Genomic DNA, 16,292 nt, shown 5'->3' on the forward strand with positions numbered 1-16,292 from the left:
TGTGCATGACTTTGCAATTTGTTTATGAAGGAACATATTTTAAGTAATTGCGCGAATGAAAAGTTACATCAGCATTTGGTAGACCTAGGTCTAATTTCTCCCCAAGAATTGGGAAAGAAGGCAGACCACTGGGTCAAGACTAGGGTGACTAAGACAACCACTGGGGGTGACCAAAAGAAAGGGGTTACAAAACCCACCCAGGGGAAAGGTGGTGAGAATCCCCAAGATAAAAAGTATGAGTCTTCCAAAGGGCCCCAAAAACCTGCAAAGGGGGGTCGGTCCCAAACTGCTCCCTATACTCCACAGCCCTATAGGGGGAAGAACTTTGATCCCGGTGTAACAACTGTAAGACGTTGGGACACTTAACTGGAGACAAGGCTTGCCCTAGCAAGAAGGCCTCTAGTCCTACAGTTACAGCTACCCCTGGTGTAGCAAGTCTCCAGATGGGATCAACAGTGTGGCCAGAGTAAATCAGGTTTTACACTGAAGCAGTTCTAGTTTCAGAAGGGGAAGTTGATTTTGCCACTGTAGCTGTGTGGCCACCCAACCTAAAGAAGTACTTACAATACCCTTGGATCAATGGAACTAGGATAGAAGCTCTGAGGGATACAGGTGCCAGTGTCACTATGGTGAGAGACACACTGGTTTCCCCTGAGCAATATTTGATTGGGCGTGTTTACCCAGTCACCAATGCTGACACTGTTACCACTAATCATGCAATGGCTATGGTGACATTAGACTGGGGGGCGGGGGGGTTTCTGGCCTCAAAGAGGTAGTGGTTTCTCCAAAGCTACCAGCTGCATGTCTGCTTGGCAATGGCCTGGAAACCTCAGCCTGGGCTGAGGTTGAACTAAAAACCCATGCCGCAATGCTGGATATCCCTGAATTGGTGTGTGTAAAAATAAGAGCACAGAGCAAGAGGCAGGGTGAAAATAGTGTTGGAGCCTGAAAGTATGGTCCAACCTACCAAGAGAAAAGGTAAGAAGACTGGGGAACCATCTTCTGCTCAGCAAAAGGATCAGGACCCCTCTACCCAGGGAGAGGACTTGGACACCCAAGAGGGAATTGAGCCTATGGAGCTTGACCCTTACCAGGTTGAACTCTTGGGCCCAGGGGGACCCTCTAGGGAAGAGCTGTGCCAAGAGCTGAGGCAGCAAGCTGTTTCAGAAGCAAAGGGAGATGTCAGTGGTACCCACAGAGTTTATTGGGAAGAGGGATTACTGTACACTGAGGCAAGAGACCCCAATCCTGGAATCACCAGGAGAGTGGTAGTGCCACAGAAGTACAGGGAGTTCCTCCTACCTTTAGCTCATGACAACCCCCTAGCTGGACATCTGGGCCAAACCAAGACTTGGGAAAGGCTTGTTAGCCACTTTTACTGGCCCGAGATGCACCAAAAGGTGAAGGAGTTTGTCAGCTCCTGTGTTACCTGTCAGGCCAGTGGCAAGACAGGTGGCCACCCGAAGGCCCCCCTGATACCACTGCCTGTGGTGGAGGTTCCCTTTGAAAGGGTAGGTGTGGACATAGTGGGTCCACTTGAACCTCTCACAGCCTCAGGGAACAAATTCATTCTAGTGGTAGTGGATCATGCCACTAGGTACCCTGAAGCAATTCCACTGAGGACTACTACAGCTCCTGCAGTAGCTAAGGCCCTCATTGGTGATTTCACCAGGGCAGGATTTCCTAAAGAGGTGGTTTCAGACAGAGGTTCTAACTTTATGTCTGCTTACCTCAAACACATGTGGAAAGAGTGTGGAGTGCAATACAAGTTTACTACATCCTATCACCCACAAACCAATGGCCTTGTTGAGAGATTCAACAAGACATTGAAAGGCATGATTCTGGGGCTCCCTGAAAAAACTCAAAAGGAGATGGAATGTCCTCTTACCATGCCTGCTTTTCGCTTACAGAGAAGTGCCACAGAAAGGAGTAGGGTTTTCCCCCTTTGAAATTCTGTTTGGCCATCCTGTGAGGGGACCACTCTATCTTGTAAAAGAGGGTTGGGAGAGGCCTCTCCAAGAACCCAAACAAGATATTGTAGACTATGTTCTTGGACGAAGGTCCAGAATGGCTGAGTACATGGAAAAGGCATCCAAGAATCTTGAGGTCAGCCAGGAGCTTCGGAAGCACTGGTATGACCAAAAAGCTGCACTGGTTGAATTTCAACCTAGGCAACAGGTGTGGGTTTTGGAGCCAGTGGCACCAGAGGCACTCCAGGACAGATGGAGTGGCACTTACCCTATCACAGAGAAAAAGAGTGAGGTCACCTACTTAGTTGACCTGGGCACAAGCAGGACACCCAAAAGGTTTATCCATGTGAACCGCCTAAAGCTCTACAATGACAGGGCTGACATCACCATGCTGATGGTGACTGATGAGGAACAGGAAGCAGAGAGTGAACCTCTCCCTGACCTCCACTCCAACAACTCAAAAACTGGGTCAGTGGATGGAGTTGTCTTTTCAGACACCCTCTCTGCCCAACAGCAGACTGACTGCAAGTCTTGCAGCAGCATGCTAAGCACTTTTCTTTGACCCCTGGTCTGACAAACTGGTGTACCCATGATGTGGACACTGGTGACAGTACACCTGTCAAAAACAAGATCTATCAACAGTCAGACCAAGTCAAGGAAAGCATCAGAGCTGAAGTCAGCAAGATTCCGGAGATAGGGGTTATTGAACCCTCTGGAAGCCCCCGGGCTAGTCCAATTGTTCAGGTCCCCAAACCTCACCCACAGGGTGGAAAGAGAGAAATGATGTTTTGTGTGGACTATAGAGGGCTCAACTCTGTCACCAAGACAGATGCTCACCCTATCCCAAGAGCAGAGAAGTTGATGGACAAATTGGGTGCAGCCAAATTTCTAAGTACCTTTGACTTAACTGCAGGGTACTGGCAAATTGGCATGGCCCCTGGAGCAAAAGAGAAAACAGCATTCTCCACACCTGACGGGAGTTCACTGTTATGCCCTTTGGTTTAAAGAATGGCCCTAACACCTTCCAGAGGTCGGTGAATCAAGTCCTTGCTGGGTTGAAGTCCGTTAGTGCAGCTTATCTTGATGATATTGCTGTCTTTAGTTCCACCAAGCAGGATCACCTGATCCACCTTGGGAAGGTTTTAAAAGCACTGCAAAGTTCAGGCCTAACTATCACTGTGCCACTGGAATCAAGCTATCCTGGCTGATGAGGGCTGAAAACCTGAAACCGGTCCTAGGATGCTTGTATCCGGTCCAGGGAGGACCTGGCTTGGCAGTTCGGGCTGGACTGTTCCCATGAGGCACAGGGTCAAGGCTGATTTGCATATGGCCAGGTCTAAACTGGGGTGGCAATGTGAGCAAAAGAATGATGGATTTAACCCAGATCTCTTAACTGGGGGTGAAAGTTTTGATTTGTTCAGCATTCCGTCCATCAATTGTGTGTCTTTTGCTTTCTCGCCCTCAGTGCGCCGGGTATGGCCAGACGTGGGTCCCGGGCTCACTGTGCCACTGGAATCAAGCTATCCTGGCTGATGAGGGCTGAAATCCAGAAAACGGTCCAAGGATGCTTGTTTCCGGTCCAGGGAGGACCTGGCTTAGCAGTTCGGGCTGGACTGTTCCAATGAGGCACAGGGGCAAGGCTGATTTGCATATGGCCAAGTCTCAACTGGGGTGGCATGGTGAGCAAAATAATGATGAATTTAACCCAGATCTCTTGACTCGGGTGAATGTTTTGATTTGTTCAGCATTCCGTCAATCAATTGTGTGTATTATGCTTTCTCGCCCTAAGTGCGCCGGGTATGCCCACATTTTGTCCTGTGAGTAACAAACTGATGAAAATGATCAAAAAACATTGGACAGTCCTAGCGCCACTAAATCTCGCAACAGGCACCCCACTTTTTTCATTTAAAAGAGGTCACAACATAAAGGACCATTTGGTTAGGGCCTACAAACCTACAAAAAGAGATCAGACTATACACCCCTACCTCAATCTTCCTCCACTGCAAGGGCACTACAAATGTAACAACTGCATGGCATGCGGGTCCACTACTAACACCAAAGTATTTGAATTTGAGAACTCTAAGTATACTTTACAGTCTTTTTCAAATTGCAATTCACAAAATGTAATCTACTGTATTGAGTGTCCATGCAAACTGAGGTACATCGGCCAAATCACACAGAAGATCGAGGCAAGAATCGCCCAACACAGGAGCAGAATCCGATGTAAGATCACAACGGCACCCCTCGTGGAACACTTTATATCAAAAGGACACTCTTCACTTGGCAGGTCATTGAAACCCTTCACTCCAACGTTGGGGGAGGAAACCAACAACAGATCCTCAACCGATTGGAATGCAAATGGATTTTTAATTGCCGCACTATTGAACATGGTCTCAACTCGATTGATGAATGGAATGCAATACTATAAACATTTGACTAGTCATATCTGCACATTTTGACCTCAGCCACCTGATACCACTATGTACTTCTTGCTTAGTGTTTTCCTAACAGATGTATACACACTTCCTTATGTTTGAACCTCTTGCTACCCATTGGTTCATGTGCTACCATTGGTTCATGTCTAGTTTATATGTTGCCACAGTAATTGAATATCAGTGAGTACATTGCTAGACTATATGCCTTAACTGATTTTGTGTTTGGTTTATAATTCATATAGCAACTACCTCAGTAGGTACAACACATTAGGTTGCTTCAGAATTAATTCTGCTATCATGTGCCTGAAACAGTTGTTGCACACACATTGATATATTTTTTCTTATGACTCTTTCTTCTCTTTTCTTACTCTGCTGAGTTAGTACTTTTCCCTCGTTCCCTTACTTGATTCCTACTAACAGCCATTTCCCTTCAGCGTGCTCCCTTGCACACAACCGCTCGCAGGTGGGTGCTAATTAGCTCCGCCCTGCTGCTGGTTTCACAGCTGACACAGCCCTTAATTACTTCCTGGCTCACTCTGTCTCCCTCTCGCACTAAACGTGAACAGCCCAAGCAGCATGAAGCGCTGAGCTCCTCTCCCAAGACTTTCCAAATATGAACTGGGAGTGACTTTAACTGTAAGCACTATGACTGCGCATGCACCTTTACCATAATTTAATCTTTACCTTGGAGTTCCTGACCCCCCACCCTCCTTTTGCTCTTAACAGAAACATATTGGCAGCAAATCGTTAAGCGCAACTTATACAGCTGACCCTGCCTTTCAAGTTTACACAGTAAGTGTTTTCTTTCACCAACTTCCTTGCAAGCGCCCTTCACGGACGCACACCAGTTTCTAATTACTGCTCTAACTCCTTTACAGCACGTGATATTCTCACGCTCGTAGCTTCAGCGAATTAATCTGGGTTAACTTGTCTACGCTCAGCTGTTTTCTGAAGCCCTCAATTGCTCTTCCTTGCGCTACAAATAATTGCATCAGTAAGTCTACTCTGAGTGTTCTCCCTCTCCCCCCTTCTCTCGTTTAGCGGGTTGCTACCCAGCTTCATCTGCGCTCTCAACTCTACCTTCCTACTAGCGCAAATTATTTGTTGTACTCCCACGTATACTTGCGTATTCACGTGCAGCATTTTCACCATTACTGGTCTTTTGCTCCTGAATCGCTACCATTTAACTTCTCTTTTCCACTGTTTAAGTATTTCCACCACTTGTAATTTACATCGTTGACTTTTGCTTCCGAATTGCCTTTAAATCATGTCTTTCACTTCTGTAATTGCCTTAATTCATGTATTTCCACACCTACCTTGACCCCTAGGCATGGCTAGTTACATGATATACAGAATAATTCAGGATTAATATATATTTATATATGTCATTATGTTTTTTATGAAAAAGGAGCCTCTGATTGTATTAATTATACTACATGTAGGGATCAAACTATAGCTTATTTATTTGCCTGTTTTTCCTCATTTTAGATTCAGCTTGCTCACCTGTTATATGTCCTGATGATGATCTCGAACAGTTGAGATCGAAACGCCGTTGACCCTTTACAACAAAACTCTTCCTATTCTATAAAGTTGCTTGGGGAGTTTTACACTATTGTTGTCAATGCGATGCCGTTATTTTAAACTTCACCATCACTCTGCACGTCACGCCTCTTTCACTTATTGTGTGAGCACCTGAATTCTATTGGTGTGGAAATAAATGTTTCACGTGAACTGACTTATGTCCCTATGCACATTATTAATTTTTTTGCTCCTTTAAAATAATTAATCTTCAACTCTCTAACCATAAGTGCTCTCCTTAGGATCACTTTATTATTGGACCTTTCGGCCACACCCGAACCATTGTTTTTTTACCGCAGACGTGGGTCCCAGGCTCACTGTGCCACTGGAATCAAGCTATCCTGGCTGATGAGGGCTGAAAGCCCGAAACCGGTCCTAGGATGCTTGTTTCCGGTCCAGGGAGGACCTGGCTTACCAGTTCGGGCTGGACTGTTCCCATGAAGCACAGGGTCAAGGATGATTTGCATATGGCCAGGTCTAAACTGGGGTGGTATGGTGAGCAAACAAATGATGGATTTAACCCAGATCTCCTGACTGGGGGTGAATGTTTTGTTTTGTTCAGCATTCCGTCCATCAATTGTGTGTCTTTTGCTTTCTCACCCAAAGTGAGCCGGGTATTCCCAGACGTGGGTCCCGGGCTCACTGTGCCACTGGAATCAAGCTATCCTGGCTGATGAGGGCTGAAAGCCCGAAACCGGTCCTAGGATGCTTGTTTCCGGTCCAGGGAGGACCTGGCTTGGCAGTTCTGGCTGGACTGTTCCCATAGGGCACAGGGTCAAGGCTGATTTGCATATGGCCAGGTCTAAAATGGGGTGGCATGGTGAGCAAAAGAATGATGGATTTAACCCAGATCTATTGACTGGGGGTGAATGTTTTGATTTGTTCAGCATTCCGTCCATCAATTGTGTGTCTTTTGCTAACTATCAAGGCATCCAAATGCCAGATAGGGCAGGGCACTGTGGTGTACTTGGGCCATCTTGTTGGTGGAGGCCAGGTACAGCCCTTACAGCCCAAGATCCAGGCCATCCTGGACTGGGCAGCTCCAACCACCCAGACCCAAGTCAGGAGGTTTGTGAAGGGATATGGGTCCATTGTGACTCCCCTCATAGAACTCACCTCCAAGAAAATTCCCAAAAAGGTTAACTGGACCGTTAGTTGCCAAAAGGCTTTTGACACTCTGAAAGAAGCAATGTGCTCAGCGCCAATTCTGAAGGCTCCAGATTATGCCAAGCAATTCATAGTGCAGACTGATGCCTCGGAACTAGGGATAGGAGCGGTCCTGTCCCAGACCAACGATGAAGGCGAAGACCAACCTGTTGCTTTTATAAGCAGAATGCTTCTCCCCAGGGAGCAGCGTTGGAGTGCCATTGAGAGGGAGGCATTTGCTGTGGTTTGGTCCCTGAATAAGTTGAGACCATACTTGTTTGGTACTCACTTCCTAATTCAAACTGATCACAGACCTCTCAGATGGCTACTACAAATGAAAGGAGAAAATCCAAAACTGTTGAGGTGGTCCATCTCCCTACAGGGAATAGACTTTGAAGTGGAACACAGACCTTTGACTGCCCATGTCAATGCAGATGGACTTTCCAGGTTCTTCCACTTAGACAATGAAGACTCTCTAGGGAAAGGTTAGTCTCATCATTTTTCATTTGGAGGGCGGAGGGGGGTTGTGTGAGAAAGTGCCCTCTTTCTTGCATTGTATGCCCCCACTTTTTGCTGAATTGCTGATGTTCTTTGACTGAGTGTGCCCTGGGATCCTGCTAATCAGGTACCCAGGGCCTTTTTCCATCCCTAAAACTGCATTGACGCCTAAACCCAATTGGTACCTCTGGCCACAGGTCAGCCCCTGGTAAATGGTACCATAGGTACCCAAGGCACTATGACCAGAGACGGCATCTAAGGGCTGCAGCACTTATTGTGCCACCCTCAGAGGTCCTGTACCCTGACACTCACACACTGCCTCCTTGGCAGGCTGCGTGTCTTGGTGCAGAGCAAAGTGAAGAGTCAACATGGCACACATTCCTGTGTGCCATGCCCACAAACCACTGCCCTGGCATACACCAGTCACCCCTCTGGCTGGGTACCCTATGCCAGTGGTGAGGGTACAGGTGCATGAGCCCTGTACCCCTACAGTACCCAGGTCCATTCTGGGGCACTGTAAGTACAGTGCTGCCATTAAGAGTATTTGGTGCTGGGAGTTTGTCATTACGAACTCCACAGCATCATAATGGCTACACTGAAAGCTGGGAAATTTGGTATCAAACTTCTCAGCACATTAAACCCACACTGATGCCAGTGTGGGATTTGATGTAAAATGCACCACAGAGGGCATCTTAGAGATGCTCCCTGAAACTCGACCAACTTCTAGTGACCTGACTGAGTGGCTGCATAGGCTGCCACCACCAGACATGTTTCTGAACCCCTGGGTCGAGACCTGCTGCTCTCGGGGGCCTGAAACAATGCACATCCTGGGACGAGGTGCCAAGCCTCCTCCCCCAGGATGGTCAGGGTTCATGAAGGAGAGGCTTCAAAGGTATGTCACCTTTGTGAGCCTTTCCAGACCATTTGCTGCTTTCAGCAACTGGTCCCCACTGGTTCTACCCCCCACTTTGGGCAGGAGAATCGGCGGGAAAAACAAGTGAGGAAGAGAGGAGTGCCCACCTCTGCCAACTCCATCCCTAAGGTGGGGGAGGCGAGGTGAAGCACAACCTCAAGTCCCCGCCATCTTGAGGATGGGGGGACCCAGCCAACCAGGGACAGGATCCTGCCCCCCTCCCACTGAAGAGTGGCAGAATAGGGTGTGTACCCACCCCAGGGACGGGACTCATTGGTCCCTGCCCTTTACCAACCTGTAACGCCCTAAATCTCGTATTGAGGGGGCACCCTGAACCTTACTTCCTCAGATCCAGCAACAACAAGAAAAGAAGATAAGAAGAAGGACCGAAGAGCTGTGCAGAGCTAACAAGAGGACGACACCCACTGACTTGGCCCCAGCCCCACAGGCCTGTCTTCCCTCGAACCTGCTCCTGCGAAAATCCTGGTGTGTCCTGCAGCCAGTAACCTCAAAAACCCCAGAGGACCTGTCTGCTTTCATTTCAAGGACTGAATCTCCCGTGAACACCGGACTTGTTCAAACTGCAGCTTCTGGCTCCGGCCGGACACCGCGAATCCAGCCAACTCTGCACCCGCTGAACCCGGCCCGAGCTCAAGTGGAAAAATACCACGAGGCGGTCACCCCGGCAATCCTGACCTGAGATCCGGCGAATGCAAAAACAACAGTTGATGGACAGAATGCAGAACAATGTCATACATTCACCCCAGTACAGAGATCTGGGCCTAAATCCATAGTTTTTGTGCTCACCATGCCGTTCCAGTTTGAACCCAGCCATATGCAAATCAGTCTTGACCCTGTGCCTCATGGGAACAATCCAGCCTGAACTGCCAAGCCAGGTCCTCCCTGGACTGTAAACAAGCATCCTAGGACCGGTTTCGGGGTTTCACCCCTCTTCAGCCAGGATAGCTTGATTCCAGTGGCATGGAGAGCAAGGGACCTACGTCTGGGCATATCCTTCCCACTCGGGGTGACAAATGCAAAAACAACAGTTGATGGACAGAATGCAGAACAATGTCATACATTCACCCCAGTACAGAGATCTGGGTCTAAATCCATCATTTTTTGCTCACCATGCCTCTCCAGTTCCGGCGACCCCTGACCTGTCTCAAGCCTCCAGACGACACCTGCAGTCTAAATCCAGAGGATCCCCCCTTCCGCGACAAGAGTGGGTAAGAAAATCCGATGTCCCAAGGCACCACTGCACTTGATGCCCCACGGCCTTGTGTGCCCAAACCGACGGTGCCTAACCAACCCACAACATCCCAACTTACCCCTCGAAGTGGTCGTCACACCCAGAAGATCCTCGTCCCGAGCCTGCAGTGTTTCTTTGTGCCGGAGGTTCTCCTTTGGAAACAAAGGGAACAGACCTGAAAACAGCAACCTGCACCCGGCCGCCCTAGTGCCGCGGATGCTGCACCTTTGGTGCTTCTTTGGTCCCCAACTTGCCCTGAGCTAAACCCTAGGAGCTTTGCTCCCAGAACCTCGTGGCCTGCTTGCCAGCAGCCACCAACCGGAGACCCCCTATCCTCCATAAGATAACATTGGGCCTCAACACTCTGCACCCGGCCGCCCTAGTGCCGCTGAGGGTGCAACAACAGTGCATCACTGACCCTGGGGGACCCCTGAGTATAACCCCAGAACCTTAACTCCCAAAGTTGATTACTTTTCCTCCATAAGATAACATTGAAAATTTTCCTTCCAATTAACGACTAAGTATGGAGTTTTGAAAACTAAAAATATTCCTTAAAAATCGTACAAATAACCAAAATGCATTTACTCACCTGTTTGCAGGAAATGTCCCAGTGCTGAATCTAGGCATCCAGCACTGAGTTAGAAAAAGTACCGTAAAAGTAACTTTCCTCTAATTTGTTGAAAAGCCTATACATTTCAATGTACTGTGTTTGCTGAGTTTTGCAATCTACTACATTATCTGTAAATCAAAGTAAGTACAATTTCTACTGCATTTCCAAACTGTATTCAATCAAGTAACTTATTAATGCAAAATATTTAATGCTTACCTGCACCAGGCTTGCTTGGTTCTAAAAATAAAACAACAGTATATTTTTTTATACAAAGACAATTGGCCTAGAGTTCAGGTATTGAGTGTGTGAATTCATTTGCTGACTGAGTGTGTACATCAAATGCTTACGACTGTCCTCTGATACTGCCTTACTGCTCGACCAAGCTATCACAATTGCAGAGTAAGGTTCTATCTAACTTTAACCTCTGCCTACCTCTGGGGACACTTGGACCCTATACACACTATATCTCATTTTGGTGTAGTATATATAGAGACAGTTTCTTACATACGGCCAGTCGCATTATCCGAGATTGGAAACATCATTATTTCATTGCAGCTCACCGCAGGCTTTTTTGCTGTATTTCTTCAGCTCAATAAATGTTCTCACCCTCTAGTACCTGAAACTGTTGCTCACTCTTAGAAGCCCAAGCCCTAGCTCAGCCTTGGATCTCTGAATTCCCAGTCAGTTCCTACGATTCCTCATCTCACTTGCCACTGACCAACATGCCCCAAAGGTTCACGCTCATTCTTAGGCTTCTCTTCACCATCAAGGACACACATGGGTCCTACTTATTCTATGCTCCTGGGGCTCATACTCACCAGCAATTGATCCCCAAACTAGTTACTTAGCAATAGAATCCTTCAGCCCATTTCCATTCTTTGGTCCCCTGGGGATCCCGCTCATGCCTACATCCAGTGGTTTCAGCTCATTCTGAGATGCCTTTTGGAATCCGGCACATCTTCTGATCACCCAATTTCCCAGTTTAACCTCAGATTCAGTATGTCTTGCCCACTCTTGCCTAGATGTTTCAGGGTAGCGTCTGTTCCCCGAAAACAGGCTTCACCATGAGATTCTGCAAAGCTTATATTTTTGTGCAGTTGCTTTTCTGCTCTGCTCACTCTAAAGGCATGAGGCACTTGGTCACTGACAGTTCTCTGAAGTGCCACATCACCCTTAATCCTCCCAGCAGGCTTTGGGTTAACAGTTGTTTCAGGGGCATTGCGTTATGTAGGTCCCTGAGCCTGCAACACACACCCAGTTTTCTGAGGTTCCCGCTCATTCTCAGTTCTCAAAGCCTTGTTCACTCTCGTGTCTTAAAGGCTCCTGCGGCCTCAATGGCTCGTGCCCACCATGATGCGCCCAAGGTGCCTTCTCACTGTCATTTGCTTTTTATCTGTATTTTATTGAGTTTCATCCACCGCTATAGCCGACTTGTGAGCCTATGTTCTCCCTCCCTCTTCCAGGTTGCCATGGACTGTACGGCCGCGTCTTACATTACACAGCCATATCCGCTCATTAATGCTTCTCCAAACATCAAATGAACACATGTTGTGTGAGCGTGCACTTAACATTCAACAATAAACCAAGAACCATTAGCAGTCCTGCTAGAGACGTGGCAAGTTGTCACATCATGTACAAATATGCTGGTGTGGGGCGGGTGTATGTGGTGGAGACGTTTTTCTAATGTCCTTGCTTGTGGTGTATGATAGGGGAAGGCCCCTGCAGAGGTGCCCCAGTAGGTATGTTGCAGATGCCTCATTTATGTGTGCTGCTGTGATGGTTCCCCATCATTCGCCTGCAGCCTTATAATGCCCAGGGCCCCTAAGTAAGGGATGTCGGTCAGTATATGATCCCAGGCCTCGGTCCAACCTAGGCAGTCATAGTCCTCTGTTAACCTCTCGCTACACTGTAACTCCCTCGTAATTGGCCCATCTATGGAGGTCCGCAATCGTGTGACCCATCCTAGGAGGCATGCTCCTAGAGCTTCAGTGACCTGTCTTCCCGTTGCTGTGGATACTATCTCTGCCAGTAGGGTTGCAAAGCTGGAGAGCCCGACACCATATGCAGAAATCTGGCATTGTTCTCACTGCATCCAGGGCATTAGATTTACTCGTTTTAATGTGACATCTGTTCTGTAGAGGTAGTCATATTGAATTCATATTGAAAATACGTGTTGCGTGATACTGATGGGGTGTGCATCAATATTCTCGTTCAGTCTGCTTTGCTTATGTAGGTCACCAAGGTCCTGTTCCCAGTGTTTCCCTAATGCACCAAGCCCTACTTTAGGTCACCAAGGCCCTGTTCCCAGTGTTTCCCTAATGTTTCCCTAATGCACCAAGCCCTACTTTAGGTCACCAAGGCCCTGTTCCCAGAGTTCCCCTGGTGCCCCCAGCCCTACTTTAGGTCACCAAGGCCCCGTTCCCAGTGTTACCCTAATGCACCACGCCCTACTGTAGGTCACCAAGGCCCCGTGCCCAGTGCTTCCCATGTGCACCAAGCCCTACTTTAGGTCACCAAGGCCCCGTTCCCAGTGTTTCCCTGATGACCCCAGCTCTACTTTAGGTCACCAAGGCCCCGATCCCAGTGTTTCCCTGGTGCACCCAGTTCTACTTTAGGTCACCAAGGCCCGTTCCCAGTGTTTCCCTAATGCACCCAGCCCTACTTTAGGTCACCAAGGCCCCGTTCCTAGTGTTTCCCTAATGCACCCAGCCCTACTTTAGGTCACCAAGGCCCCATTCCCAGAGTTCTCCGAGTGCCCCCAGCCCTACTTTAGGTCACCAAGGCCCCGTTCCCAGTGTTTCCTTGCTGCCCCAGCCCTACTTTAGGTCACCAAGGCCTCGTTCCCAGTGTTTCCCTAATGCCCCCAGCCCTACTTTAGGTCACCAAGGGCCCATTCCCAGTGTTTCACCGGTGCACCCAGCCCTACTTTAGCCTGTTCATGCAGCACCTTGTATAGGAGTGAGTGGCATGTCGCTTTCCAGAGATCTCACAAATGCACTGTATGCCTTGTGCACCTGAGGTTCAGTTAGCCCCGCAGACCACCAGTGGAGTATGTTCGCAGTAATTGCCCCATGAAGCAAGAACTTGCCTGTAATGATGCGGAGCCTTAATCTCGATTTAAGATGTTTACTATATGGACACAGAGCAACCCATTTGCTTCCAGCATCCCAGTCTCCAGCAACTGACTAAACTAGAACCCTTGTAGATTCTATGTGGCCATGGCTACACAACCACAGTTCTATCCATGACATCACTACATCTTCCCCCTTCTTAACAATGAAAGGTATTACAAATGACAAATAATAAAAAGAGAAAAAAGAGAAATAAATCATGAACATTGTTCAATCAGTCTTTGAGTTTTTTTTTTATCCTTTCTGTTCTTCTAAGAGGAACAGAAACACTGACACCCTCCTCTTCTGTATAGGTTTCATTTGAGGGGGTTATAAACCTTTTAAAATGTGCCTTATTTCTTATTATCACTTTATTCTCATTTTGAGCAGTGACAGCTGAACCTTTCACCTTAGTCACTTCCAAAGGAGATGGATGAAATCTGCTCATAGACTTTCTTGTTTGATTTTGCCTTACCAACACCAGATCCCCTATTTCATAGTTTCCTCTGCGAACATACTTTCTTTGTTCCGCATTCTGCTTCATTTTTTGTTTCATTGTCTCATCTCTCTTTGCAATTTGTGTATGTTCTTTAGGAGGTCTCAAAGGCATTTTTGGCAAACGTGTTTGTCTAGACTGGCCAAACATTAGCTCTGCAGGAGTCTTTCCAGTCGAACCATAAGGTGTATTTCTGTAGTCACGTAATACTTGACACACCGCTTGATTTACATAATTATCTGTTAATTTTGCCCTCTGCACACTTTTTTTAACGTGGCCATCAGTCTTTCCACTATAGCATTTGCTTGTGGCCAAAGTGGAGTAATCCTCCTATGTCTCACGGCTATATACTCAAGAAATTTAAGAAATTTCGTAAATTCTTTCCCATTAAAAGGTCGGCCATTGTCTGTTTTTAAAACATTGGGTATACCCCAAGCTGAAAAAATGTCACCAAGAATAGGCAAAATCACAGATGCAGAAGTTGACGACACTGTTTTTACGATTGGAAATCTAGACTATTCATCAATCAGAACAAACAAAAAACGCCCAGAATCCAGAGGTCCATAAAAATCACACGCCAGATCAGACCATACAGCATCTGGCAATTTAGACATTTGTAATTCTTCAACAGTTCTTTCTCTTGTGGTGCACTGACAGAAATGACAAGACTGCACAATTTCTCCTACTTGACTGTCAAACCTTGGAAACCACACTTTTTCTCTTAGAAGACTTTTTGTTGCTGATATTCCTCTATGACTTTCATATGCAAGGTTAATAAAACGTCTTTCCAAACTGCTTGGATAACTATGCTGTTCCCTCTTATAAGAACACCAGAAGTGGCTATTGTCAATTCTGCTTGAATATTTTTGAAAGTATGCATATCTCCTTCGCATACTCCTAGTTGAAATTTTGTTAAAAAATTGACGTACTTCCATCTATTTAAGTTTATTATTCTTTTCACTTCCACTAAAGTATTGTCTTTATTAGATTTGTGAATTAGTTCTTGTTCAGATATCACTTCAGGAACTGTTGACTTAATAATGAAGTTTATGTGATTTTCTGTATCATTTATTTCAGTTTTATCCTCATCTCTTGGATGTCTAGACAAGTAATCAGCTGGATTATACTCTTTTCCTGGTTTATGAATTATTTTAAAATCGTAGTCCATTAACCTCAAATCCCATCTCTCAATCCTAAGGGGTCTTTTTGCTTTGGGATTTCCAAAAATAGTCGTGAGAGCTTGGTGATCTGTCACTATCACAAATGTTTTTCCATACAAAAAATCATGAGAGTGCTCACATGCCCAGACTACCGCCAAACTTTCTTTTTCTGGTTGAGAATATTTTTTTTCTATATCCGTCAGGCTTCGGCTAGCATGTGAGACCAAAAATCTTGGGGCGTCTTTTCCTTGTCTATGTTGAAACAGAATAGCACCTAGTCTCACTGGACTTGCATCTACCACAATTTCTGTGCACTAGTTCTGATCAAAGTATTTCAAATTCGCTGCTGTTCCTATGTCACTCTTTATTTTCTTTATTTGCATTCTTTACTCCAAAGGAATGTCCTATTCTTTTTCGTTAGCTCTCTAAAGGATAAACTGACAGTAGCATAATCTTTGATATAACGTGAACAATAACTGGCCATTCCTAGAAAAGAACATAATTCTGTTATGTCTTTTGGACAAGACATTGCCATTAGAGGTGATACTTTCTTTGGATCCGGTCTCATTCCTTTGCTTGAGAAAATATGACCATAAAACGTTAACTCTGTTTTACCAATTTCACATTTTTCAGGGTTCAGTGTTGACCCAGCTTTCGTAAGCTCTTGACAAACTTCTCTTAGTGCTTGATCATGTTCACTTTTTGTTTTCCCAAACACAAGAATATCATCACTGTAATTCATTGAATTTTTTTTTTTACTGATCTGATAACATTTTTTATAATTTCTTGAAAAATCTCTGCAGCTGAGCATATTCCAAAATTGAGTCTTTTGTAACGAAATAACCCCATATGTGTTGAAAAAGTTGTAATATATCTTGATTTCTCATCAATTTCCAATTGATGATATCCTTTACAGAGATCCAATTTCGAACAAATTGCCGCTCCAAAATACTAATCATGTCGTTCAAATGGGGCCCAGGATGTCTCTCTCCCTCTCAATTGCAATATTCGGTATCCTCATATCAACACAGATTCTAATCTGGTTCGTGTCTTTTTTTGGCACTTCAAAAATCGGAGACACCCAAGGTGTTGGACCTGTAGCAGGCCTAATTAAGTCTTGTTTG

The sequence above is a fragment of the Triturus cristatus genome, chromosome 2_2, assembly GCF_964204655.1.
Source record: "Triturus cristatus chromosome 2_2, aTriCri1.1, whole genome shotgun sequence".
In the NCBI taxonomy this organism is placed as follows: Eukaryota; Metazoa; Chordata; class Amphibia; order Caudata; family Salamandridae; genus Triturus; species Triturus cristatus.